This window comes from Mesoplodon bidens (genome assembly GCF_964165515.1).
Source record: "Mesoplodon bidens genome assembly, chromosome: 9".
In the NCBI taxonomy this organism is placed as follows: Eukaryota; Metazoa; Chordata; class Mammalia; order Artiodactyla; family Ziphiidae; genus Mesoplodon; species Mesoplodon bidens.
The window spans coordinates 15,451,345-15,477,216 of NC_138166.1; the positions used below are offsets into that span (position 1 = coordinate 15,451,345).

At 42.5% G+C, this 25,872-nt stretch overlaps 1 protein-coding gene across 2 annotated transcripts in view; it reads right to left on the minus strand.

Annotated features, from left to right (window-relative positions):
- AMPH (amphiphysin) overlaps nt 1–25,872 on the minus strand; it is a gene marked incomplete at its 3' end in the record, with an annotated part of 172,357 nt that overhangs the window by 96,704 nt on the left and 49,781 nt on the right. The gene's annotated exons all lie outside the window — the stretch shown is intronic.

Consider the following 25,872-nt stretch of genomic DNA (forward strand, 5'->3'; position numbering starts at 1 on the left):
TGCCTTCCATCTGGTCCTCTGTGGGATCTATTTCTGCACGGCTACGACATCCACTACTCTTGTCCTGGCAGATCTCAACAGTACATTAGCCATCACGTCATCAAAGCCTCTCGGAGGTTGGCGTGAGCCTTCTTGCTAATTCTGGGAAACACTTTCAGGGAGGTAAGCAAGAACAAATGAGAGAGGGAAGGTTCACAGCCTTCCATCCCATTTGGGTGGGCTTCAGACTTTAAAAGTTTGAGAATAACGCACGGTAGAGGGAAAGTGCAAGTCTCAGACATGAGCAGGTTTATCCTAAGTGGGATAGAAGCAACTGGGAATTAGAAAGCAGTGGAGGAAAGAAAGTTCAGGAGCCTGGAAAGGAAAGAGAAGTGAGGTGGGCCCCCAAAATGCAGGTACAGTAAGCACCAGCCAAAGTTGCTTTCAATCATGGGTCTACCTGGTGAGGTATCATGCTCCAGAATTCTGCTCTCTTCTACCCTCCCCAATCCTTTAAAGTTGAGGACATCTTAGTCCTCTGACTTAAAAAAAAAAAATCTTGTTGGAAAAGATAGCTTGAGGAATACTGATGTAGCAAAGATGAATTGTGAGCCCTGGCATCTGACCCCTTCTTCTTCTCCAGGAAGCTGGGTGCCCCCTCTCTTCCTCTTGCTTGGGTCACCTCGTCTCAAGACTACTTTTCTATGAAACCTGATACTTCCAGTATCCAACCCAGAATACAACATTTACAGCAAAATTCAGTGACAGTTGGCTAAAGCCTTTGAGTCATCCTGAGGCTCTGAGAGGGACCATATTTTCCTTCTCCAGTGCCCCCCCGCCAAGGACGGAGCACTATCTCATGCCAATATTGCACAGTGATCCTCCAACCTCATTAACTCACTCAAATGAATCCTCACGCTGCTTAGCTAGGGGAAGATATTCCTCCATATACCACGAGAGAAAAGTTGTCTGCCAAACTGGTGGCAACCCACCTACAGAGGAGCTGTTAGAAAGGCATGTGGCCACAGCAACCAGGGAGGGCTCTGTACCCAGGCACTTCACTGGGGATCAGTCCTATGCCTGATTTCTTCCTACAGACACCTCGAGCCATCTTTGTGACCTCAGTTACCCACAGTACCAGCAAAAGGTGAATCAGCAATTTGAGCACACTCAACTGCAGTACAAATAGGAAGGAAGATGTTGACTTAGGTGGATCCAAAGTCCACAAAACCCTACTCAGGATTTCAACTGGGAACTGTAAATTGCCTAAGACAAGAGGGAGTTGATGGGTAGCAATCAGATGAAAAGGAGAGTCCAGAGAAGAGAGTAAAGACATGTTTTTGCTTTTCTTCCTCTTGGGAAAATGCTCCGTCTTAATAACTCCATATTCCCTAATTTATTAGCTATCATCTATGATATAAATTTATGATATAAATATAAATTTATGATATAATTTATATTTACATATAAATTTATATAATTTATAAAATTATTTATATATAATTTATAAATTTATATAAAATATAAAATTTATATAAATATAAAATTATGTAATTTATAATATATATAAATTTATGATATAAATATAAATTTATATTTATGATATAAATATATGATATAAATTTAAAATACATCAAGCACAGTTCCAAATGCATTATACCTAAAAATGAATTTAATCCTTCCAACAATCTTGTGAGTTAGGTTATAAAGACTAGCCTCATTTTACTGATGAGAACCCTGAAAATTGGTGAGGTTAAACAATTGACCACAGTCACACACTAGTATGTAACTGAGCTGGGATTCAAAGCAAACAGTATGATTCCAGAGTCAGCTTCTAACTACAAGGTTATAATGCCCTAAAGACAGCAGCAGGGAAAGAAACATGGCTGGTAGCTTTTCCCTAGACAACTAAGTCATTTTCATCCATTCTACATTCACTCTCACTGTCTGTATCACATTGCCAGGGATGCCAATATAGCAACTGCTGTATCCATACTTTTGTTCAATGGAACCATCTGACACCACCTCCATCCAAAATTGGTCATTATATTCATTCAAATACCCTGGGTGAGGGGACATGGGTTATACAAAATACGCATTCTCCCTACTCTACCCTTACTTAGAAAGAAGACTTCCAACGAGCCTCAGACTGGCAAAAGGCCTCGGAGGACGTCACCTCGTTATAAGAACATTAGAGATCAGGCCACAAAGAGTGGCTCAGCAACAAGTAGTTCAGAAAAACAAAACAAAAAACCTTAGGTGCACGTCAGTACAGTGTAGCTGCTTGTTCTGTAATGTCCTGTGGGCAAGCACTGCACTGTTTCCCAAACTTTTGGTGGAAAGAATTGTATGAACAGATCCTCACAACAAAGTCCCCACCGCAGTCCTGCCTGGGGCCACTGAGTGATATCAGAAAGGACACTGTCCCTCTTCAAACTCCTTTTTTTTATTAATGATGCCTTTGGTAACTTGACCCTTCCTGCCTCACAAACACTTCGTGAATAAGCACAAAGAGAAAGATACAGGGTGCCTAAAGAACTTTTGAAATCGCATTCTGGGTAAGCTCATATTGAAGCAGGACCCCGATTCCACAGGTTCCTAAATGTGCAACATACTCCAATTGCCAGGGCTCACCGTTACCAAGGATTTTAGACAGGCCCAACAGGATGTGACTCAAAGGCAATTTCACTAGTGGTTTCTACCTTGAATGTTTATTGATCCAAAACTAACAGTAATCTGATGTAAACATGTTTATACGAATTGCAGGTTCGAATGGAAGTCCAAAAAAAAAAAAAAAAAAAGGAGATTGCTAATAGGCTGAAAACCAAATGGTACTTCCTCTGGAAATGAGTCCTGATATAGAGCTGGACGTGGTATTTTCCATTCCGTTTGTTCCTGTGGCAGTTTTCTAAAGATCTGTGCTCAAGAAGGAACTCTGAGTGCCTTCAAGACCTTTATTTAAAGAACACTGGAACAGAGGGGCAGCATAAGGTCCTGGGAGACGTAGGTGAGATAGAGGATGCTCGTTATGGCTGTGAGGGCTGCCTGTCAGAGCACATGGACTTCTGCTCCTGGGCACTCAGGGCTGAAAATACGTCTCATCAACAAACATGCAATCGTCACAAACAAACAAAGAAATAAACGAGCGAAGCAACAAGTAAATCCTGCAGCACTAATTATTTCTGCACACATTTCTGTATTTTGCTTTTACGCCTTGATTTTCAATTTTCTGCAGCTATTTTTAAAGTCTGATCTGCACGAAGTGAATTACTAAAGAAAAGAAACTATTAAATATAGTTTGGATGAGGCCCACTTTTCAGATTTAATTGGAGCTTCTGGAGCTGGATTCACCACATTCATATGGTTAATATGGAATATTTTATAAAGTTAAATGCAAACCTTGTGTGAATTTTTGAAGTATCGAGACTAACAGTATGCTGCTTTGGGCTGCATCACCAGACTCTTGTCTGGACAGGGGAATACTTTAAGGGTTTTTTTTTTAAGAAGCACAGTTTGGTGTGTAAGAATTACCACGTGATAGAATGGGTAGGAAGAACACAACTGTCTTCTGGACACCCTGAGTGATACTTACATGATATTTGCATAAGGGAAACATGCTTCTGGAACAGCCTTTTACTGGCTGTTCGGGCCATCTGTAAACACATGCAGACACTTCTGTGGGTCATACTCTGCACTGACGCCTACAGATCCACACTCCCCCCTCCTCACCTGGTTCAGCACCTCTAGGGACTGCACCCGGCCCTGCCCCTCTGGCTTCTGTCTAGAGTTGATCATGAGAACTCAAGCCAGCAGAAGATGGAAAGGCAAGAGCAGAGACGTGGGGACAGTGGTTCCCCTGGTCCCTTCCCTGCAGCCACCATCGCAGTAGCCTCAACCCTCTGGTGGCCCCTCCAACAACTACATCTCCTCTCCCTAAGTTCTGATAACAGCTTCCTCCCCTTCCCCTATAGGCCTGGAGATCAAAGATCCCAGGACCATCCTCTGCTGCTAGACCCAGCGGCATCCCCATCCCTTGCTGGTTTCCCGTAACGCTTTCCACAGGCCATCCTGGAATAGAATTGGGGTCTCAAAATTCCTATCTCGAAATCTCCCACTGCCCTTTTTACCTTCCAACCATGAGCAATAATGAACTAAAGCAACCCAACACACTTCTAAAAAAGTACCACTATTGTGTCACAGTGTAGGAATGGGATAAAAATAAACCAGCACAATCCATCCTACCAGAAACAATGTGCAAGATAAGCAAGTCTAAAGATACTGATCCCACAACAATGGGGTTTTGCCAAGAGGACACTTTTCAGGAACAGAAGCCCTGCCTGCAGTTGGCAAAGGCTAATTCTCATTAAAAAGCGTTTAGTAGGATGTTTTCAGCCTTCATTTGAAGACATCTCAAAGAGAAATTGTTTCTCCTTTGAAAGGTTGTGGGACTCTTATCCCTGGCATTTGCACGACATCTTTTCATGAATGTTGTTTAGATGTTGATGTTCCTCCGTTGAGAATTCAAGGTAATCACAACCAAAATCCTAGTAGGCTCACTGAGGAAATTGACAAGATAATTCTACAATTTATATGGAAATGTGAAAGACACAGAATCGTCAAAACAATTTTGAAAAAAAGGAGAAAAAAGAAGGTTGCTATATCCCACGCCAAAGTTCTTTAGAGTCCTAAAGTCGAACTTTCAGAATAGAAAACTAAACATGGGATGACCTACTTTTGTCCTACTGAAAGGGTAGTCTCCTTCAAAATCTTTGACCTTGGCCCCTAGTAAATCCTGAGCAGAGTAAAAAGTAAACAACACCTACAAACAACTAGCTTCTATATGTCTTATTCCATGTTTATGGGGAAATCAAATCCCACACAGGGTCTCTGGTGTAAAAATCAAAATGTTTAAAAAGCTAGGACTATGTTTTTAGAAAAATAACTGACAGTGATTCTAAGGCAAAACCTCTCTCCAAGGCCTGCGTTCTCATGAGATCATTACTTTAGATTTCACTGGCTACACCAGTTTTGCACATTATTATAGGCAATACTGCAGAAGTATTTCTCTGCCTTCTGTTTAAGAAGATCCAGATGTGAGGTCACTTTATTTATTTATTTATTTTTTACAGTAGGTCCTTGTTGGTTATCTATTTGAAATACAGCAGTGTGTGCATGTCAATCCCTGACTCCCAGTGTGTACATGTCAACCCCTAACTCCCTCCCCACTGAGATCACTTTTTAAAATGTTGGTTCTTTCCCTTCTGCTTCAATGTCGCTGTTAAAGCCATAATTTATAATATCTAATATTTGATTAGTCAGCAAATGGAAGGAATACTGCAGTCCAATCAACATAATGTCCAGGGTCATAGAAAGGAGTAACCCATGAACACTTTCAAATCTTCTTACTGTGCAGCTTTCAAGAATTATTTAGTCATCCTGATGAATTTATTAAGCAATAAATGTAACTGATCGTTTATTCGATGGCATCCTTTCATCGTATTTACATTTCTGTCTCTAAATTCTTGCCACTCAAAGTGGGTCCTCACACCAGCAGCATCAGCCTTCACCCGGCCGCTTGCTACATATGCAGAATTTCACGTCTATCCCAGACCCACTGAATTAGAATCTGCTGTTCAACAGCATCCCCAGGCAATCCATCTTTACGTTCAAGTTTGGGAAACGTGCTCTAAAAATTACAAACTCAATGTCACACCCCACAGGTAAATTTTAAAAAATAGCCATTTTTCTGGGCATTTGTTGTCAATGTAGAAAAAAATCAAGCTTATCACACTGAAGCTGCAATGATCACAGGATACACCTTGAACACTGGATATTAAAATGAATGCATGAGCTCTATTCAGCATTTCCTCCATTCTCTTAAAGCAAAGGACTGAAAAATTTCCAAATGGTTAAATGCTATGGACAGGTGAGTGGGTTCTGGTTGTTTGCCGTTTAATTTGCATTTTAATGAAGTCATCACCATCAGGTTTTTATAAAAACATGATTCTGCAGACTACTCCTTAGGAAGCAGAATCATTCCAATCAGTCACGTTTTTGTCCACAATCTGTGAAATAAACGTGAGTTTCTGGCTCAGTGACAGTCAACAACTTCCGATAAATGAAACAGGAACATCCGTGACGGTTTTCCTGGCCATCCCCGCAAATGGTGAGTAAGGCACTCCTGCCCTTTCATGTGGAAACAACTGAAATCACATGGACCTCAGCATCAATGTTCCAAGCAACCTGGACTACAAACAGGGGATTTTAACCTCAGACAATCATGGCTGCAAATAAGAGCAAATCTATTTCTCTGGCAAATGTCCTATGATGGTTTTCTATATAAAATAAGAAAGAGGCTTTAACCCAGAAGTCTGCAGGCCATAATCATTTATACTGAACCAATCTTTGCTTCTTCCTCTAAAACCTAACGAACATCAGTGACCAAATGCCCAGCCAGCACCCGGCTGTGAACAAGACACCAGGCTTAGCCTTAGCCCTGTGCAGTATCCGCAAACACAACAGTCACCTCCTCCTTTGAACATAATTGTAGCCAATGAGGTCTTCTCCTGTCATTGCTTCTTTTTCTTTTCCTTTTCCCTCCTCACCTCTTACTGGAAGCTTCATGACAGACTCAGTTGGCATAAAATACACTTAAATTAGCTGTGAAAAGTGCCCAGTATTAGTGAGAGAAAGTTTCATTTTGTAGAACTGTCTCTCCAAAGAATGTGAAAAACCTTATTCACTTCCACAAATGCCCAGGCCTCAAAAACTCGAAATCCCCCTCCTCCCCAATGAGTCCAGGACCCTGCGGAAAGAGCCAAAGGCATCCTGAGATAGAGATGCATAGCTGCACATCGCAGGTAGGCTGCTTCTGAAATGTTAAGCTGCAAAGTTAGGAAATGGGAAAAGTAAAGAAACATTTGTACAGTACTTGGGTCTCAAAGTATGAACAGAAGCATCTAAAATGAGCCTTCCTTCTGAATACGGGCTGTACAGTTGCACTCTCCTAGGTGTTAAGGACCAAACTAAAGGGTTATAGAACCAGCTGGAAAGACAAAAGACAAAAACTTAAATAAATGTAAATTTAAATAATAACTCACGCTTAAATAAAAATTAGCCAGGAAACTAGATGACTTCATATGGTCTTAATATGCTAAGTGCATTTTGAATCACCACGAAGATGATGCAGAATGCAGTGTCGTCCACAATTTTTTGGACCAGGGAACCTTTTGGTCTAAGGAGTATCTCGCGAGACTGATGTGCTACCAAACACACCTGGGAAAACCCCGAGCCACACCATCCCTACCAGGGATCTAGACCTGGGAAGCCCTGCACCTCTAAAACAGAGATCCTCAACCTGGCTGTGGCATCAGGATCACCTAGCAGGCATCTGTTGAAGCAGGTCTGCAAAGATCATTCTGATGACCACAGATTTGCTCTGATCTGTTAGCTGTGGGCGAAGCCTTAAGCTTATTCCTCAGGAGTAATTATTTTAATTTAATACCAAGTTCATATAACACTCAGAAGTGAGCCATCTCTCAGCAACAAAAACAAATAATGAGATGTCCTGGTTCAGCCGGGCGTAAGCTCCATCACCCTGGATAAGCCGCTGAGGCTCCAGGAGTCTCCCTTCCTCGTTTCTGCCGCCCCAAGGCACCCACACAGGATCCCGAAAAACAAACAGAATCCCTGCATTGTAACTCCTGCCACGTGCAGCTCAGGTTACTGGGATACATACAGCAGCAGCATTAATTGCCCTGCATAAACAATCCAATATAAACCAGGCTCAAATAATTGGTGGGGAGGAGATCTGGTTCATGACCCAGCTCTTCCAAGTGTAAGCGAAAGCTTTCTCACTTCTTCTTCTTCTCCACCATTCTTTCACCATTTAGGTGACAACTAATGAAAGAAAACCATCTGTGGAATATACATCATGACCTAAACATACGCCGGCCCCAAATTCATTTTCTACAGGTCTCTGCGCCCTGCAGGACTGAACCAATGGACAGACTTGCCCAAGCTCCCTTCACTCTAGCTTCCTGGACCAATGGAGGCACCAGCAGGAAATGAAAGTGTGCGGAAAGGAAGGTCAGGTCCTGCCGTCTTGGCTTTGAGCTGTTTCTGGCAATACTTATGTTCCCTTCACCGCTACGGCTCCCATCCGGAAACCCCTCCTTTATGACCGTCACTGGGTCTGGATGCACCGTTTTCTCCTCTTGCCCCTTGAGTCCTAGCGGTGGTTACAGTTTCTTGCTGTTGTTACTAGTCTTTGGTGATTCCGTTAACACTTCTGCCTTTCTATGCTCTATTCACTAAAGCATCTTAAAAAAAATTTATTTATTTATTTACTTACTTACTTATTTATTTGGCTGTGCTGGGTCTTACTTACGGCATGCAGGATCTTTTAGTCGTGGCATGTGGGATCTAGTTCCCTGCCCAGGGTTTTGAACCCACGCCCCCTGCACTGGGAGCACAGAGATTCTTATCCACTGGACCGCCAGGGAAGTCCCCACTAAAGCATCTTGAACCATCTGAGCTGAGTTCTGCCTCCTGCCAGGTCCTGGCTGATAGCCCAAGTCCGTCTCTGGCCCTGGTGATGACTGTGCCCATCCTGAATCCACTGAGCGAGGGGTTGGAGGGCATATTTGCAGTTTTAAAGCACACATGCATATAAACACGGTCACAAAAAAACCTGGCCTCTCAGAATAGGTTGCCGAGGGTCCAAATAAACCATTTTAATATACACCAAGTAGCATGTATTTAAATATATATTACATTGAGTCCAAGTTCTAAAGCCGTAACTGCAAAACAAACCTGTGCCCTAGGAAGGGTAATATATATTTACATACATTAAGGCCCTTAAAAATTGGTCTTGAGTGCTGCCAGAATTTGATTCCTATAAAATAAAATTTCAAAACTCAAACTGATATAAAAGGAGCCTGATGGTTTTCAAAGGCAAGGCCTTCTAGGAGGGTCAGAAACACGTGCTCAGATTCTCACCCTCCATCTCTGCAGCCTGGGAAGGGGTTGGCTCTCGCTGAAGAAGACGCAACAGGTCAGAAGCCAGCTGACGGTAAGAATTCTTACCAGGGGCAGCTCTTCCAGATCTCTGCAATACCCACAGAAAGAGGAAAATAAAATATCTTTTTATTTATTTATTTATTGTTTTGCGGTACGTGGGCCTCTCACTGTTGTGGCCTCTCCCGTTGCGGAGCACAGGCTCCGGACGCGCAGGCTCAGCGGCCATGGCTCACGGGCCCAGCCGCTCCGCGGCATGTGGGATCTTCCCGGACCGGGGCACGAAGCCGTGTCCCCTGCATTGGCAGGCGGACTCTCAACCACTGTGCCAACCAGGGAAGCCCTGTTTTTCTAGTTTAACATTGTGAATTTTATCCAGGCCCAACTAAAATATATTTTCAATACTTGCCCTTGAATTATATATGATGTATTTCTTATGTTGATAAACTGTTAGTAAAGAAAAATATACCCAGAACAAAAGAATGTTTGTATAAACATATGTAATTTTTTCTTCCAGTTTGACAGCATTAAAAATATTTCAGCATCCAACACAAAGTTTGGCTTTACTAAAGAGGAGGAGTCTGAGTCCACTCCAAGTGGTGCGACTTAAAGTATGTTAGGGCTTCTTTGATGGCACTGTGGTTAAGAGTCTGCCTACCAATGCAGGGGACATGGGTTCGAGCCCTGGTCCGGGAAGATCCCACATGCTGCGGAGCAACTAAGCCCGCGTGCCACAACTACTGAGCCTGCAAGCCACAACTACTGAAGCCCGTGCGCCTAGAACCCCGTGCTCTGCAACAAGAGAAGCCACCCCAGTGAGAAGCCCACACACTACAACAAAGAGTAGCACCCACTCGCTGCAACTAGAGAAATCCAGTGCACAGCAACAAAGACCCAACGCAGCAAATAAAAAAATAAATAAATTTATTGAAAAAAAAGAGTATGTTATTTATCTTGTCTTTGTTTTTTCTATTTCTTTATCTGTAAAATGAGGATGATGATACAATATCAGAGGGCATATAACACTTTACAGGGATGGCAGTACTCAAGAAAACAATTCCTATGAAGCACCAGCTTTTTGAAAAGGATCATCATTCTCCAAATAGAGCTCCTTTCTTTTTGCTAGATGGGATGCCACCTGATTCATTCATTCAATAAAGCCAATTTGATCTTTAAACTTACTCAGTTAAATTTTTGTTAGTTAACAGGAGAAAAGAGAAAGATTCATGAAACATATGAGTCAAAAGTTCAAGACAAGGTGACCACTAGGTTGCCTAGGGACATTCAGAATGCTCATTATTGACTTAATTGCTGAAGAAGCAAACAATGTATTTCTTGAAACCTTTCTAAGCAGAAGTCCTAGAGAAAGTCCATCCAAAACAATACATGTGACAGATGGCCTAGAGAAAGGCTTCCACAACACACAGCTCAAGGCCAGTGAGCGTCTGCTCACTGGACACGAGTTCAAGCCCTGGTCCTGGAAGATCCCACATGCCATGGAGCAACTAAGCCCCTGTGCCACAACTACTGAAGCCCGCGCTCTAGAGCCCACAAGCCACAACTACTGAAGCCCGTGTGCCTAGAGCCCATGCTCCGCAACAAGAGAAGCCACTGCAATGAGAAGCCCACACACCGCAACGAAGAGAGTAGCCCCCGCTCACCGCAACTAGAGAAAGCCTGTGTGCAGCAACAAAGACCCAACGCAGCCAAAAAAAAAAATTAAAAATAAAAGGTATTGGTGAGCGATGGGTGTTAATCCTGTGACACTCCACAGCCACGCTGGGCTCCAGTGACCCCGGTGGTTCAACCTGGGAGGAAAAGATGAAAGAAAACAACAGTGCTCACTGTTTTTGTAATTGGCACCTACGTGACGAACAGATCTCTGCGTTTAGAAGCTTATTTTGCATTCTTCCATTTGTAGTCACTCCACTTGATTTATCCTGGCAGCCACACACTGACCAGGAAACAGGGAGATGTAAGGCAAGTATACAGATTTCGGAATCCAAGAACAGTTTGTTTAATGAAAAACTAAAGTCACAGAGGACATGCCCTTTGCATGTTCACATTGTCAAAATGTATAATTCATGTGTTTTCCAGCCTCCTCAAGTTCCTAGCAGGCACGGTATATGCAGCTCGCCAGCTGCCAGCATTCTGTAATCCGGCAAACCCAGTAGGCGTACTACTGAAATCACGATCAGGTACCCAACCATATTTCCTCAGCTCCTATCTTGATTGTGACAACAGAAGGTGACAGGGCAGTTAAAACCCAGCCAAAGTTACAGCTCACCCACGCCAGGTGAATACAGATGAAGGACAAAGAGATGCAAATCTGATTTTCAGGCTGGGGAACAGGGGACAGTGGCTTCTACACAATATTCTAGAAGAAAGCCAGACCTGCGGTTTCAGCTGCACTGGGTTTCCCGACGGGATGGGGAGCCAGGGATTCCCAGTGAGATGCTCAGTGGACCATCACTGACAACAGGCTCGGATGCCCAGCTGGAGCCCTGAGTCACATTAAATAGGAAGTAAGGGGCATTCCATCTTGTCCCTCTGACAAGTGGGGATGTCTAATTCCAACAACTTCATGCACTGAATGCTTCTGCTGTGTCAAGAACTGTGCTACATGCTTTATGTCATGTAACCCTCCTGAATAGCCTGTAAGGTAGGTACCATTATTATCCCCAATTTACAAATGAGAAAACGGAGGCTTACAGGTATGAAATGGCCCAATGTCACATAGCTAGAAAGTGATAGAGATAGTACCAGAAACCCTGGTCTGTTCTCTTAATAACCTGTTGTTTCATGATGCTGAGCTTGTGAGATTATTTCAAGTCAAGAGACCACACGTTCCTTGCACCGCTGACATCTACGGTATCTGTGCATATGGACAGGTGGCCAGGCTCTCTTAGCAAGGCCTTGCTTTATTGTAAGTCCACTCGTTAGGCTCACAGGGCAGGTGCATGGTTGTTTTTATGTGAGATCGCAGACAAGTCACTGAAGCTCTCCTGCAGTCATCTTTCCCATACGGAAATAGGTGTCGACTAAAAAATAAATGCACAACCTAAACGTTAAAAGTTATGTTTTATTCAGCAGAAATCTTTAGGACTTCAAGCCTGGGAGGCAGCATTTCAAGTAACCCTGAGAGAACTGCTCCCAGGAGGCAAGAGGGGTGCCAGGATATATAGGAGTTTTGCAACAAAGGGCAGGTAGTAGGAACAAAAGATTACTGTTAATTAAAGAAAACTAGAAATCTCAAGTTAAGGAATTTAGCACTTTAATACCTATGGGAAGATGTAAGACTCTGCGCCCACTGAAATCAGTCCTTTGATATGCACCTCAGCTATCTGGGTCCAGTATCCTGTATTTTCATATCCTGAGTTTCCTCAGGGCTCGCCGTGGGGAGTGGCTGCATTCCGATGGCTGCTAGATGACAGGTATTCTTTGTTTCCTTCCCGAGTTCCCTCAGGGCTCAGCACGTCACCCAGCTGGTGGCTGCAAGTGCTGATGACTGTGACATCCTTTGTGTACTGATATGGCAGGCAATATTCCATTTCTCACAGGTGTTGAATGATGAACACTAAGTTCCCTTCCAACTGTGAACATGTGATTGTACAGTCGTTCCCAACATTCAAGCTAAACAACCAACACTTGGTTCCTCTCATGAAGTTGGACGGCAGGGCCTGTCTCACCCTCTGTAAAGTATCGTGCTTCCAGCCCAGGGAGGGGCCAGCACATGGGTCACGATCCATCCCTGACTCGGTCAAGAAGTGCTGAGTCCCAAGCCAGAGCCAAGTATTGTACTAGGCACTGCGCAACAGAGGAGGGGCAAAATGCAGGGTTCCTGAGTGAATCGTCTTTACAGGGAGGCAAAAGAGAGGAGAGAAACCTCCAGAGCCATGTGACTGGCCCATGAGTAGCCCTAAAGGAAGGAGGAAGGCAGAATTCCTCTGGCTCCAGGGGCTACGGACTTGTGAATGAAAATGGTTGCTGTCCGGTCAGTAAACAAAGGATGCTGCAGCCACCAAGCCACTACAGCCACTCCGATGGTGAGCCCTGAGGGAACTCAGGGTGAAGACAAATGGGCTGCCAGCTGCCAAGCTCTCAGCCACTGCAGCCACCCCCAACGATGCACCCTGAGGGGACTCAGGGTGGGAAAGCACAGGATCCTGGCCCCAGACAGCTCAGGTGCACATCAAAGCTATTATTTCAATGAGCCCAGACGCTTGCATTTTCCATGCACGGAAAAGCGCTAAATTCCTTAACTTGAAAGATCTGGTTTTATTAATTTAACAGTAATCTTTTTGATGTTTCCGACTACCTGGTCTTTGTTGCAAACCCCCTGTGTATCCCGGTTCCTCCCTTACCTCTTTGGAGCAATCCCTCAGAGCTATCTGAGAGGCACCGTCCCAGGCTTAAGTTCTCAGTTTTGTCCTCCAAATAAAACATCATTCTCAACTTCTAGGCTGTGTATTATTTTTTCAGTTGACAGACTGTATGTCCATGTTCCCTAAAAGGCATATGTTAAAGCCCTAACCCTCAAAATAATGGTATTTGGAGGTGGAGTCTTTGGGAGGTAATCAGGTTTAGATGAGTTTATGAGAGTAGAGACCCCCTGATGGACTTAGTATCCTTATACGAAGAGGAAGAGACCGTAACCCCCTCTCTCTCCATGCACCTGCCCGAGGAAAGGCCATGTGAGCACACGGAGAGAAGGCTGCTGCCTACAAGCCAGGAAGAGAGCCCTCACCAGACAGCAAATCTGTCGGCACCTTGACCCTGCACTTCCAGACTCCAGAACTGAGAGGAATAAATGTCTGTTGTTTAAGCCCCCCATTCCACGGTATTTTGTTATAGCAGGCCGAGAGGACTAAGACAGAAGGCTTTCCAGAAGAGACGGGACTTCAGCTGAAGGGCCAAGTAGAAAATAACATAAGAAAGTTAAATGGATGGAAACTAAGGTGGGGAGAAAAGAAGGAAGCCATTCCACAGGTGGAAAGGAAGAGAAAAATGAAAAAGTCAGGAAAGCAAGCAAAGGTCAACCTCACAATACAGGAGGAAAAAAAACCATCCTGTTCAACCCTAAGCAAAACACATCAACAATTTCAATTCTTTCCAACAAACCCTGATAGTCAAGAGAGAAAGCCATCATTCCCCGGCAGCACCAGGCAGCTGTCTGACAGGGTGAGGACGTGCTAACTGCTCTGTGGTTTCCTTTTCTCTTTAAATCAATGAATTGTAAAACACGCCTCAAATTGGGGTGATGTCATTTATAGTACTGTGACCGCATCAAGATGGAATTACTCGTTCATAAATATTTAGTATCACCTACTGGCAAAGCAGAAAAGAAGGGGAAACTGAAGAAACACTTAAAAGCTTCCCACATCATGAAAGTGACAGAAGCAAGGCAAAGGTACGGATTCTCAACTACATGAATGGGTGTTGAAGCTCACAGCCTCTACTTCTGCGGCAACATTGAAAATATTCAAAGAAACCGTGATGTGATTACAGAGAGTGGGAGAACAGGAGGGAAAGAAGGGTTGAGAAGCGCATGGAGACAAAGGGGAGCAGAAGGGTAAGAGAAAGGGGTGAGCAGCACAGAAGCATCTTCTATTTGTAATCTGCTCTTCTAAGAGTTCAGCAGCAAAAAGAATAAGCAAAGAAAAAACAACAGTGCAAGGGGTGTGTCGTCACACCTACTCTTCACCTTCTTTTAAGGGAAAAAGCTTCACTTGAAACAGAATTTAAAGTCATCACTAGTCTCAGAGGCATCTTCCTTGAACATTTCTGTAAGTTCTTCTTACTAAGCATCACCACCTATATCTGAATTCCATAGTGGTAACTTGAGGTCAACTACATTTGCACCCAGTTGGGAAATCAACTGCTAAGCATTTTAGGTTTTCCTATTTGAATTAAAACATATTTTCTGGGCTTCCCTGGTGGCACAGTGGTTGAGAGTCCGCCTGCCGATGCAGGGGATACGGGTTCATGCCCTGGTCCGGGAGGATCTGACATGCCACAGAGCGGCTGGGCCCGTGAGCCATGGCCTCTGAGCCTGCGTGTCCGAAGCCTGTGCTCCACAGTGGGAGAGGCCACAACAGTGAGAGGCCTGCGTACCGCAAAAACAAAACAAAACAAAACAAAAACTGTATTTTCTGAGGAGAAGGCATTAGAAAGAGATTTTTTTCATGCTTATCCTTTTATTTATTAGATGCTCACTAAGTACTGAATGAATGATTATATGAATGTATTGATCATATGAATGATAAATGAATGAATGAGTAGTGAGTGAATGAATGAATGGGTTCCATGGTTCATCCAGGGGCAGCTTGTTAATTGCACACATAAATGCCCCAGAAGAACCAAAAGATTTTTTACTCTAGGGGAAAAGAGTTTCTAAGTCAATCCTTTTTCATTCATTTATTTCAATCATTCATTCTCAAATCTTGTTTGAGAAATCAGTATGCCAAACACCAATAATAAGCACATCATGATCAAATTATTTCATTTCATGACATTTGGTAAGTAACCACCCCACACTTTTCCCAGGAAGCTATGAGCTCCGCAAAAGAACAGGCCTGAGTTAAGTAACTTTCCCAAAATCATACAACCAAATGGTAATACAAGTGAGATTTGAGTACAGGAATCTGATTCCCAGGACCTGAGTTTCCTATGCAGTCTCTCTCTTAGAGGCACTCAGTAAATATCTATTGAACAAAAGAATTACAAGAATACATGATCTGAGACTTTAAAACACCTTGAGGAGAGAAATAATACATGTATTTTTAAATGAATCATTATTTGAAAACAATAAAAATAATCCCCAAATAATTAAGAATAATTCTGATTTACCTATAAATGCTCTGTTACAGAAAACATGGAAAGTCTAAAGAAAACAAAAATCTCTGATAGTCTCAATAACCAGCAAAAAGCACTATTAGGACTTGGCATATCTCTTCTTTTTCCACTGCAACTGCTTGTTTATTTATTTATTTTTTTCATTACTGAAACCATATTTTTTAAAATTAAATTGGCAATATAGTTTAATAATCCAACCCCCATCTATTTTGGCTGATAAATATAATCTGCATAATATGATAACTGAGAAATAATTTATGGCACCTAAGGTAACGGTCTAAAACCCAGCAAAGACTTTATGCACAAATATCCTCATCATCATGTTATCTGTAAAAAGAAAAAGAAATGCCCCCCAAATGGGGAGCTGCAAAATAAAGTATCAATACAATGCAACATTAGGCATTGTATTATCATATAAAGTAATTCTTTCAAGTCACCATACACTGAAACAATTTCTAATGCTAGTTAACATTTACATGTAAGTGGCTTATGTTTATGTGTACTTGTATCTATTTGCACTGCAAATACTGTATTTCTGTGCTTATACATTTGTCCTAAAGAAAATAAATACCAGGTAACATTATATGAAAAGCAGAATTGCCTGACAGAAGTACCTGCCATTTGCACAAAGCAGTTGGACAGAAATTGGGGGGTGGAGGCAGGGGTGGGGGGCAAGTAACCTGAAGAATCACAATGCCTGGGAGAGAGTTTCTCCCACTTTCTAATAAATTGGTACTGCTTATATATAAGAATATGGAAACACTTTTTTTTTAAAAGAAATTTATAAGGAAATCAGAATCTGGAAAGGCTTGGGATAAAAAGCCAATCAGGCCCAGCAGGGTAATCGTTGTGTGAGGCTGGTTATGAGTGCCCATCTGAGTGGGCTATGTGGGTTATGAGTGCCCATTGCCTGTGTATGTCTTTTGAGGTATTCTTTCTTTGTTCTTTTCTCATTAATATAGAGATGGAAGCAATTTCACTAAAACAGAAAAACAAAATGTCCCAATTATGTTCCATTTGTAAGGCCATATGTTTCTTGGTAATAAATTATAGAAATAAATGAAATACATTTCTTCAATCTAAATGGTAATTCTCCATGACAGCACAAATTCTACATAACACCGTGCCCAGTGCAAGTGGATGTCCAAGTAGATTCTAACACAGCAGCCTGCCTGGAAATTGCCCTAAGGAGTCCTGAAAATTGGAGGCCCTGACTCTGGGCTGGTTCGCAAAGCTCAATCAAACCAAAGCAGCCCTTTGGTGGAGAAAGCATACTCACAGGTGTAACTTTACAAAGAAGATCTTATAATAAGTACTGGATTCTACATTAGCCATGGAGACTAGCTGGTGAGGCCACTCTTCAGGCTTCACATTTTCTCATTTGTTTTGTGACGCTAATAAGTTAATTTTTTATTTTAGTTTTGGCGGTGACACGTGGCATGCGGGATCTTAGTTCCCCGACCAGGGATCGAACCCGCGCCCCCTGCAATGGAAGCGCAGAGTCTTAACCACTGGACCAAAAGGGAAGTCCCTATGATCTGATTAGTGAGACAATATATCATCATCCAGAATCCAGCCAGGTCAGTTGAGACCTGATGTCTGTATAAGTCAGAAATCAGAAACCACTTACTTACCATCCAGGGGATGGAGATGCTGAGAAGCCAAAGGGGCACATGAGGAGTTCCAAAGACTAGCAAGTGGGGAAAGCCGCTCCCACATCTGAGCTGGGGAGAGCCCAGGGACCAAGGTCAACGGACAGAAGCTGGCACCATCGTCGGCCAGCCCACGAGAAGCTGGACCCAGGAAGGACACACAGCTGCAGCTAAAGGAACCACCCCAGGTAAAGTGGAAGAGAGAGAATTACCCTGGTCTCTCCCTTCCACCTACCTTCCAACCTCCCGACAGTGCCTCCCAATGGCCGATGTCAGCTGGAAGCCAACTGAAAGAGCCTGGGAAATGGAGCCTGCAGGGTCCGGGCCCTCCAACGCAGAGAGCAGAGGAGGGACAGCATCTGCCCCAGAGAGGGGCATCTGAGGGCAAGCAGGCCCAGGACCCTTGCACTGCATCACTGTTATCACCATTCTCAACTCTGAGAAATCGCTTTCCCGTAATCTGCTTTGGTGTGGTGCCATCAGTCAATACCAAGAGAATGAAACGCACCATCATCATTAGTAATAGTAGCAGTAATGACAAAATGGTCTTAAGATTGCCCATCACGGGGCTTCCCTGGTGGTGCAGTGGTTGGGAGTCCACCTGCCGATGCAGGGGACACAGGTTCGTGTTCGGTCCGGGAGGATCCCACATGCCGCAGAGCGGCTAGGCCCGTGAGCCATGGCCGCTGAGCCTGCGCATCCGGAGCCTGTGCTCCTCAACGGGAGAGGCCACAGCAGTGAGAGGCCCGCGTACAGCAAAAAAAAAAAAAAAAAAGATTGCCCATCATTATTTAGCTAGTAAGTACACTCTCTTGATGACTCTAAAGAGAATTTTTTCCACTGTGCTCAGTTATCACAATGACTTGTACATCCTTTAGTAATTAGGTAGGTTTGGGCTTATGGACCCTGGATGGTAAAACTGCTCGTCTTCCTACGTTGCCCTGTCAATCACAGCTGCACTGTGGCTCCACCTCAGTCCTCCTCCACTGTTTCTACTTTTTCTTTTCTCTTATTTTTAATATTTGCTATTTTGCATTACCGTAAGCTGACAAATCATTTACGGAACAAGCAGGAAAGAAATACATACATGTACACACACATACATACACTCGTAGAAGTGTAGGTGCATAATTTTGAGCACGGGCTAATGACAACCATATATAACAAATCCAAGGTGTGAGCTTTGGTCTCCTGCCAAACTGTGTCGGAAGACTATCACCTCTTCATCTGTCAGGTGTGTTGCAACTGTTTATTCTGCGTTTTTATTTATTTTTTAATATTGTAAATATTTATGCTTTACTTTGTTGATCTAGCCAATATAGACGTTAATGTTTATGTAGTTAAAGCTATCAGTTGTTTGTGGTTTCTGTCCCTGATTGCATGCTTAGAGAGCCTTTTCTAACCTTAAGATCAGATAAATATCAATTTCTATTTCCTCCTGCTTGTCTGGTGGGTTTTTTTAATACATCTTTATTGGAGTGTAATTGCTTTACAATGCTGCATTAGTTTCTGTTGCACAACAAAGTGAATCAGCTGTATGCATACATATATCCCCACTTCCCCTCCCTCTTGCGTCTCCCTCCCACCCTCCCTATCCCACCCCTCAAGGTGGTCACAAAGCACTGAGCTGATCTCCCTGTGCTCTGCAGCTGCTTCCCACTAGCTATCTATTTTACATTTGGTAGTGTATATATATGTCAATGCTATTCTCACTTCGTCCCAGCTTACCCTTCCCCCTCCCCGTGTCCTTAAGTCCATTCTCTACGTCTGCGTCTTTATTCCTGTCCTGCCCCTAGGTTCATCAGAACCATTTTTATTTTTAGATTCCATATATATGCGTTAGCATATGGTATTTGTTTTTCTCTTTCTGACTTACCTCACTCTGTACGACAGACTCTAGGTCCATCCACCTCACTACAAATAACTCAATTTTGTTTTTTTTTATGGCTGAGTAAATTAAAAAAAAACATGTAAAGCATAATAACAATAATAGTAGTCGTAGATAATAAGAATAATTACAAACATACTAGCAAACATCATAATACTAAACAATTATATGGAACCTGGTTTGTGGCAGATACTGTTCTAAATTATAATTCTAAACAGTAAATAATGCAATGACCTTTAATTCTCACAACTACCCTAAATAGCTACTATTACCATCCCATTTTACAGGTGAGAAAATAGAGACATTTTCTCATAGAGAAGTGAGGTAACTTCAGCAAAGTCACAGAGCCAGGAAGTGGCAGAGCCTGGATCTGAACCCATGCAGGCTGGCTCTAGGCTCTCGGCGCTCAAACACAATGCCACGTTGCCTCTGGGATGGACTCTGATGTACAGTGCAAGACAAAGATCTAAAAAGTACTGTTGTTTCTTTCCTGAGTAGCCAGCTAACAATCCTAACAACATTATTGAACCATCCTCATTTCCCACAGTTAGTGATGTCAACTTTATCACATATATAGTGTGACATATGGGCCTCTCACTGTTGTGGCCTCTCCCATTGTGGAGCACAGACTCCGGACGTGCAGGCTCAGCGGCCATGGCTCACGGGCCCAGCCACTCCATGGCATGTGGGATCTTCCCGGACTGGGACACGAACCCATGTCCCCTGCATCGGCAGGCGGACTCTCAACCACTGCGCCACCAGGGAAGCCCTATCACATATATTCTTATTTTCCTTGACTTCACCACGCACGAGACGACTCAGGGCCTTGTTATTCCCATCGTGCACTTCCAGATTCGGTTCGGGGGACAACTGAGCAGGTAATCTATCAAAATCCCACAACTGGAGACTTCTGCTCCATCGGCCCTTGGTGAGGTCCACTCAGACAGCAGGATCCTCAAGACACAAGTGAACACTCCTAACAACACTGAAGGTTAGAATTCCAGTCAATTATCACTCTCTCATTAGGATTCCTCTAATTATAAGATTCAGGGAACTGAAAAGACAATCACAATCAGCAGCTGATACCACTTATAACTGAGAAGTGGCTGGCCTGAAAATTGTGACAAACAAGCCATAAAAGCCCACTTATTACAAAAATAAATATTAATGGGACAAATAAAAGAAAGATAGCAATGATTACCAACATTATCTTTTGTGGTAAGTCTATGGGTAAATTTTTTATTCTATTTTTTTCTAGGCTGTCCAAATTTCTATAATTAGCACTCATTACTATTACTTAAGTAAAAAATCATTATTAAAACAGTCCACAAGGACTGAATAGTGCTAGTAAATCCAGATCCCGGGTATTCTGTTGCATCCTTCCTCTGTAAACAAATGTGCTTTTGGCCCTACTCTGCGTGTACCCTCTGTTGGGCATGGGGATAGAGAACACAAAAATGTTTAGTCTCCTCTGTAGTAATTTGATTTTTTTAAGCTGGAAAATATAGTCATGACTATTTTGTGATTAAATGTTAATTTTTTTAATGTTTATACATGTACAAAATGGAGAGTGAACATGATGTGTCACAGCCAGGATTTCAAGGGGAAGTCATCAAAGGGCAGCCTGATGCTCTTTCCACCTTCCTGGCCCTCCCTTCTCCACTGCTCAGCCTCTGCTACCCACTGTCCATCTGTTCTTATTCACCCCAAAGAGGGGAGGTGGCTGCCCTGCCTGTCCTCTCTGAGCCTGACAGGGACGCAGTTACGAAGGGACCACCTCCTCCAGTGGCCGTTGTAGCTTTTATTCACCTTCCCTAAATAACTCTTACGGGGGAACGTCTCCGTTGATAAACATTCTGGTCCTGGCTGCCACTAGAATTTCTTGAGATGTGGCAGTGTGTAAGATCACAGTTCTAAACCAATAACAAAAATACCTTCACAGAAAGCCTTCGAAGTGGCCCTCCAATGCTGGAGAACTCAAAACCTTCTAAAGGAGCCCACACCACTTTGGAAAAGTCTAATGGAAGGAAGGGAAGGTAGGAAGGTAGGGAGGGTGAGTGGAAGGAAGAAAACAAAGCAAAAAACATCCTAACACGGAGCTCCACAACTCAGGCTTATAATTTCTCTTTATTGGTTCTCCCAGTTCATTGCTTTAGGGCAGAACTAATCCCTTCTCCACATGACAGCCCTTGAAATGCTTGATTTAATATCCTCAGATATTAAATTACGGCACTTTTCCTTATAATGTGTTGCAGCTCTATCTTCATTATTCTTTCTTGTTTTCATACTTATCCACCTGAGGATACACAAAATGAACCATCTGGGGTCTTCCAAGAAATCTGGTTAGGAGAATGAGATGCCCAGACAATGCCAATCTTGTCTTATTGATCAACTCAGCGTACATAAGAAAAAAGGCAAAAGAATGGGGCAGAGAGGGTGGCTCATTGTTCTTTTCTATGTCTATTTCTAAAGAAAAGGTTTAAGAATTGAACAGAGCGCCGGCCTCATGCCTGAGAGATCTTCACTTAGCTCCTTCTGTGTCTAGCACAAGGAAAGGAACAGGCGTAGCACAGCATGTGGATATGAACACGGACTTGGAGACAGAATCTGGATTCTGCCATGTAACAGTGACCTGGGGCAAGACACTTACCCTTTCTGGAATCCGTTTCTTACCTATAAAATGGAAATGATAAACTCTACCTGATAGGATTGCTTTGAGGAATCAAATGAAATAACATATAGAGGGTTCACAATATGCTCTCAGTAACCAGTAGTTATTATTTCTTAAAGAAGATCTGCGTGGGGGATCTGGCTTACCATCTTATTCTCTTCTGGTCTACATACAAATCATCTTTACCAGGGTGTGAGAAAATTTGGAAATAGATTTTTATGTAGCAGAAATAGGCAGAAGATATGCTGCTTCCAACACAAAACTTTATTATAGCTAAAAAAAAAATGCTATTAAACAGATGACATCCACAGACTCATTTTAAAAAATCAAAAGGAAGGAGAGGAAGGAGCCGCATGGCAGATGAATTTCCAAATTTCCAGGTTTCCAAACTGCGTGCAGATGAATCACCTCACTCCTGGGCTGCCCCCTTCCTCGCAGGACCGTAGTCCCAGCCCCGTCAGTTACAGGTTCGCCTCCCAGTGCCCTTTCCTCCTTGTGCAGATGCTAAGCATGGAATCCACTGGACAGGACAGTCCTCTGCCGTAAACTAACCCACGGACATTCTGGCTTCTATGCCTCATTCCCTTGTGAGCTTGATTAGTACAAGTCAGCGGCAAAGAATTCTGAGATACTGACCAAGGTCCCCGAAGGCAGGAACATCACTTTTTTGGTTTTCTCCTGAAAACCAGAATTTAGCACAGGGCCACATACACTGAAGAATGCAATGAACAGCTGTTGAACAGAAGAGAGGAAAAAAGAAAGGGAGAGATAGAGAGACAGAGAGATAAAGGAAAAAGAAGGAATGAAGAGAAGGAAGAAGAGAGGGAGAGAAGAAGGAGAAATAATGAATCAATCAATCAATAGAATAATGCCAGTGAATCCTCCTGGCAACTGGCCCTAGAGCCCTCTCTTGACAAATTCCAAGGGCTTAACATTAGAAACAGGCACATAACTGTGCCAGCTCTGCAAGATCTGCTATGAGTGACAAGAGGTACAACTATATCCAGTAATAAGTGGCAGAGATTGAGCTGAGATCAGTTGCTGACACTGCCGTGTGGAACCAGGGAAGCCTGCATTTTTTTAGGTGATGCCTTTCAAGTAACCCTCAACTCTTTCCTGGAGAAAATCACATCCACCACTGCAAAGTCAGAAAGACATCAAGAATAACCCAGTGCGAATTATTAGGGAAATGCAAATCAAAACCACCATGAGGTATCACCTCACACCCGTTAGAATGGCTATTACCAAAAAGGCAAGAAATCACAAGTGTTGGAGAAAAGGTGGAACAAAAGGAACCCTCCTATGCTGTTGGTGGGAATGTAACTGGTGTAGCCACTATGGAGAACGGTATGAAGATTCCTCAAAAAATTAAGAACAGAGCTATCAAATGACCCAGCTATTCCACTTCTGGATATTTAGCCAAAGAATATGAAAACACTGTTTTAAAAAGATATATACACCCCTATGTTCATCACAGTATTATTTAAAACAGCCAAGATATAAAAGCAACCTAAGTGCCCATTGGTGGATGAATGGATAAAGAAGATGTGGTGTATAGAGACAATGGAATATTACTCAACCATAAAAAGATGAAATCTTGCTATATGAGACAACGTGGATGGACCTTGAGGGCATTATGCTAAGTGAAATAAATCAGACGGAGAAAGACAAATACTGTATGATTTCACTGATATGAGGAATATAAAAAACAAGCAAACAAACAAACAAAAAACAAAATAAATGAACAAACCAAACCAAACCAAAGCAAACATGTATTGAATAGATACAAAGAACACAGTAGCAATAGCAGTTACGGGAGGAGATGGGGGGGGCGGTGAGATGCGTAAACAGGTCAACCGTATGGTGACAGATGGAAAATAAACTTTTGGTGGTGAGCACGCTGTAATACATACAGAAGTAGAAATGCAATGTTGTACACGTGAAATTTATATTATGATATAAACCAATGTTGTCTCAGTAAAAAAAAAATAAGAATAAGTAAAATACATTTTTAAAACTTTTTAAAAGAATAACCCAGTATGGCTGTACTTATTAGAGCTGGTTCCACTGTCTGCTGAACTGGCAGTCAATAAATAAGCAAGAAGAGCTTGTGGTTTTTCCACCGTCTCCCCAAACAAAGAATAGGTGCTAAAACAAGCCCTTCCCACAAAACACAATGGCTGAGCAGTTAGGGTTGCCAGATTTAGCAAATAAAAACACCTGCAATATTTGGGGCATATGTACACAAAAAAATGTTCATAAACATCTTTAGTTTACTGAAGTTATATCTTACCAATGATTTACCCAATTCAAATTTTAAGCAAAAAATACTTTAAATATTTATGAAGTTATTTCACATAATAAGCCCATTATGTGTCATTGTAAATAATATATTTTATGACATTTTATGGATTTTTTAAAAATATGCTTCCAAATTTCTTTACTGTCTGGCTTAATAGAAGACAGTTGGATTCTCACACCTACTTCAGCATTCAATCTGTAGGGATATTAGCCTCTGGAAAACTCTACGGTACGCTTGTAAGAGAATAAGAGTTATAAAAGCAAAATAAAAGCAAAAAAAACAGCTTAGCGTTATTTTGAAAATTATGTTGGTCTCACAAAGCCCCTGAGAAAGTCTTAGGTTCTGCCAGAGTCCCTGGACCACGCGCTTTGAGAACTGTGACTCCAAGATACCCAGGGACAAATGGAAACTATGAAACACCCAGCAGAGGCTGTGTTGGTGTCCACTGCTCTGTCTAGCTGGTCTACGGTGTGCAGTGACTCATGAGTCAGTGTCGACGACAGGACAGACAGAAATGCTCTTTCTCCCCTGGAACACTGGTTCCCACAGAAACACAGCCAGATCCTCTTCACCACCTGTGGGCTTTGCTTTCCCCTCCAGCACCATTCTTCAGAGAATCGTGTTCTTCAGTCTCAAAGTAGGAATGGGGGACAGCTTCACTCCCAAGCCACCAACTCCTAAGTTGTTTCTTAATATAATATACATCAAGTGTAGGCTGTCTTCTCCTAATTGTAGTGGTGGCTACAATTGTGGGGGTGTTTTGTCTTGACTTATGTTCAGTGAATAGTTGGTAGGTGCTGAGATCTTAGAAGATAACGTAATAGCCTACAATTTAAGAACTGCCTGGTCCAGAATTCTTCCTACCAAAGGAGCAAACACTGTGTGATGAGTGCAATAACATTTGTCAATGGTTATACTCCCAGAATAATTCTTTAAGGGATAAAGAAATAATCAAAATCAATGAGGGAAGACATGTTTTATATTGATAGCTGAATCTGAAGTAATGATGTTAATACCTACACCTAAATTTAACTTTGGACTCTTCTGTCACCAAACCCATTAAGTAAATTACGTAAAGAAAAAGAGGCACAAGGGACCAAAAAAATGTACACAATGTAAGCCCGGTCCCTCAGTGACAAAAAAGTTTATGCAAAAAACTAGCCTAATGTGAACCTCCAAAAAGTTCAGCTGACTTTTTGTTGCTTATACCCTTTTGCAGATTCTCATCAGAGCACTGCTCCAATTCTATGTAAATAAATACCCTCCTAGCCTTTGTTCTCATTTTGGAAGAAACATTTCATTATAAGACCTTTCTACTTCATGTTTATGTCTTTCTCTTCCTAGTGTTGGAGGCCAGAGGAAAGATGAAAAGAATGTAACATATATAAACAGCAAAGGCTCACTACTATGTTCATGAATTCCCCTCAGGGAGTTGCTGCAAAAACAGAAGGGTTTGTATTCCAATAAGGGTGTGAAACACTGCCTCCTATAATTCCTTCTTTTTTTG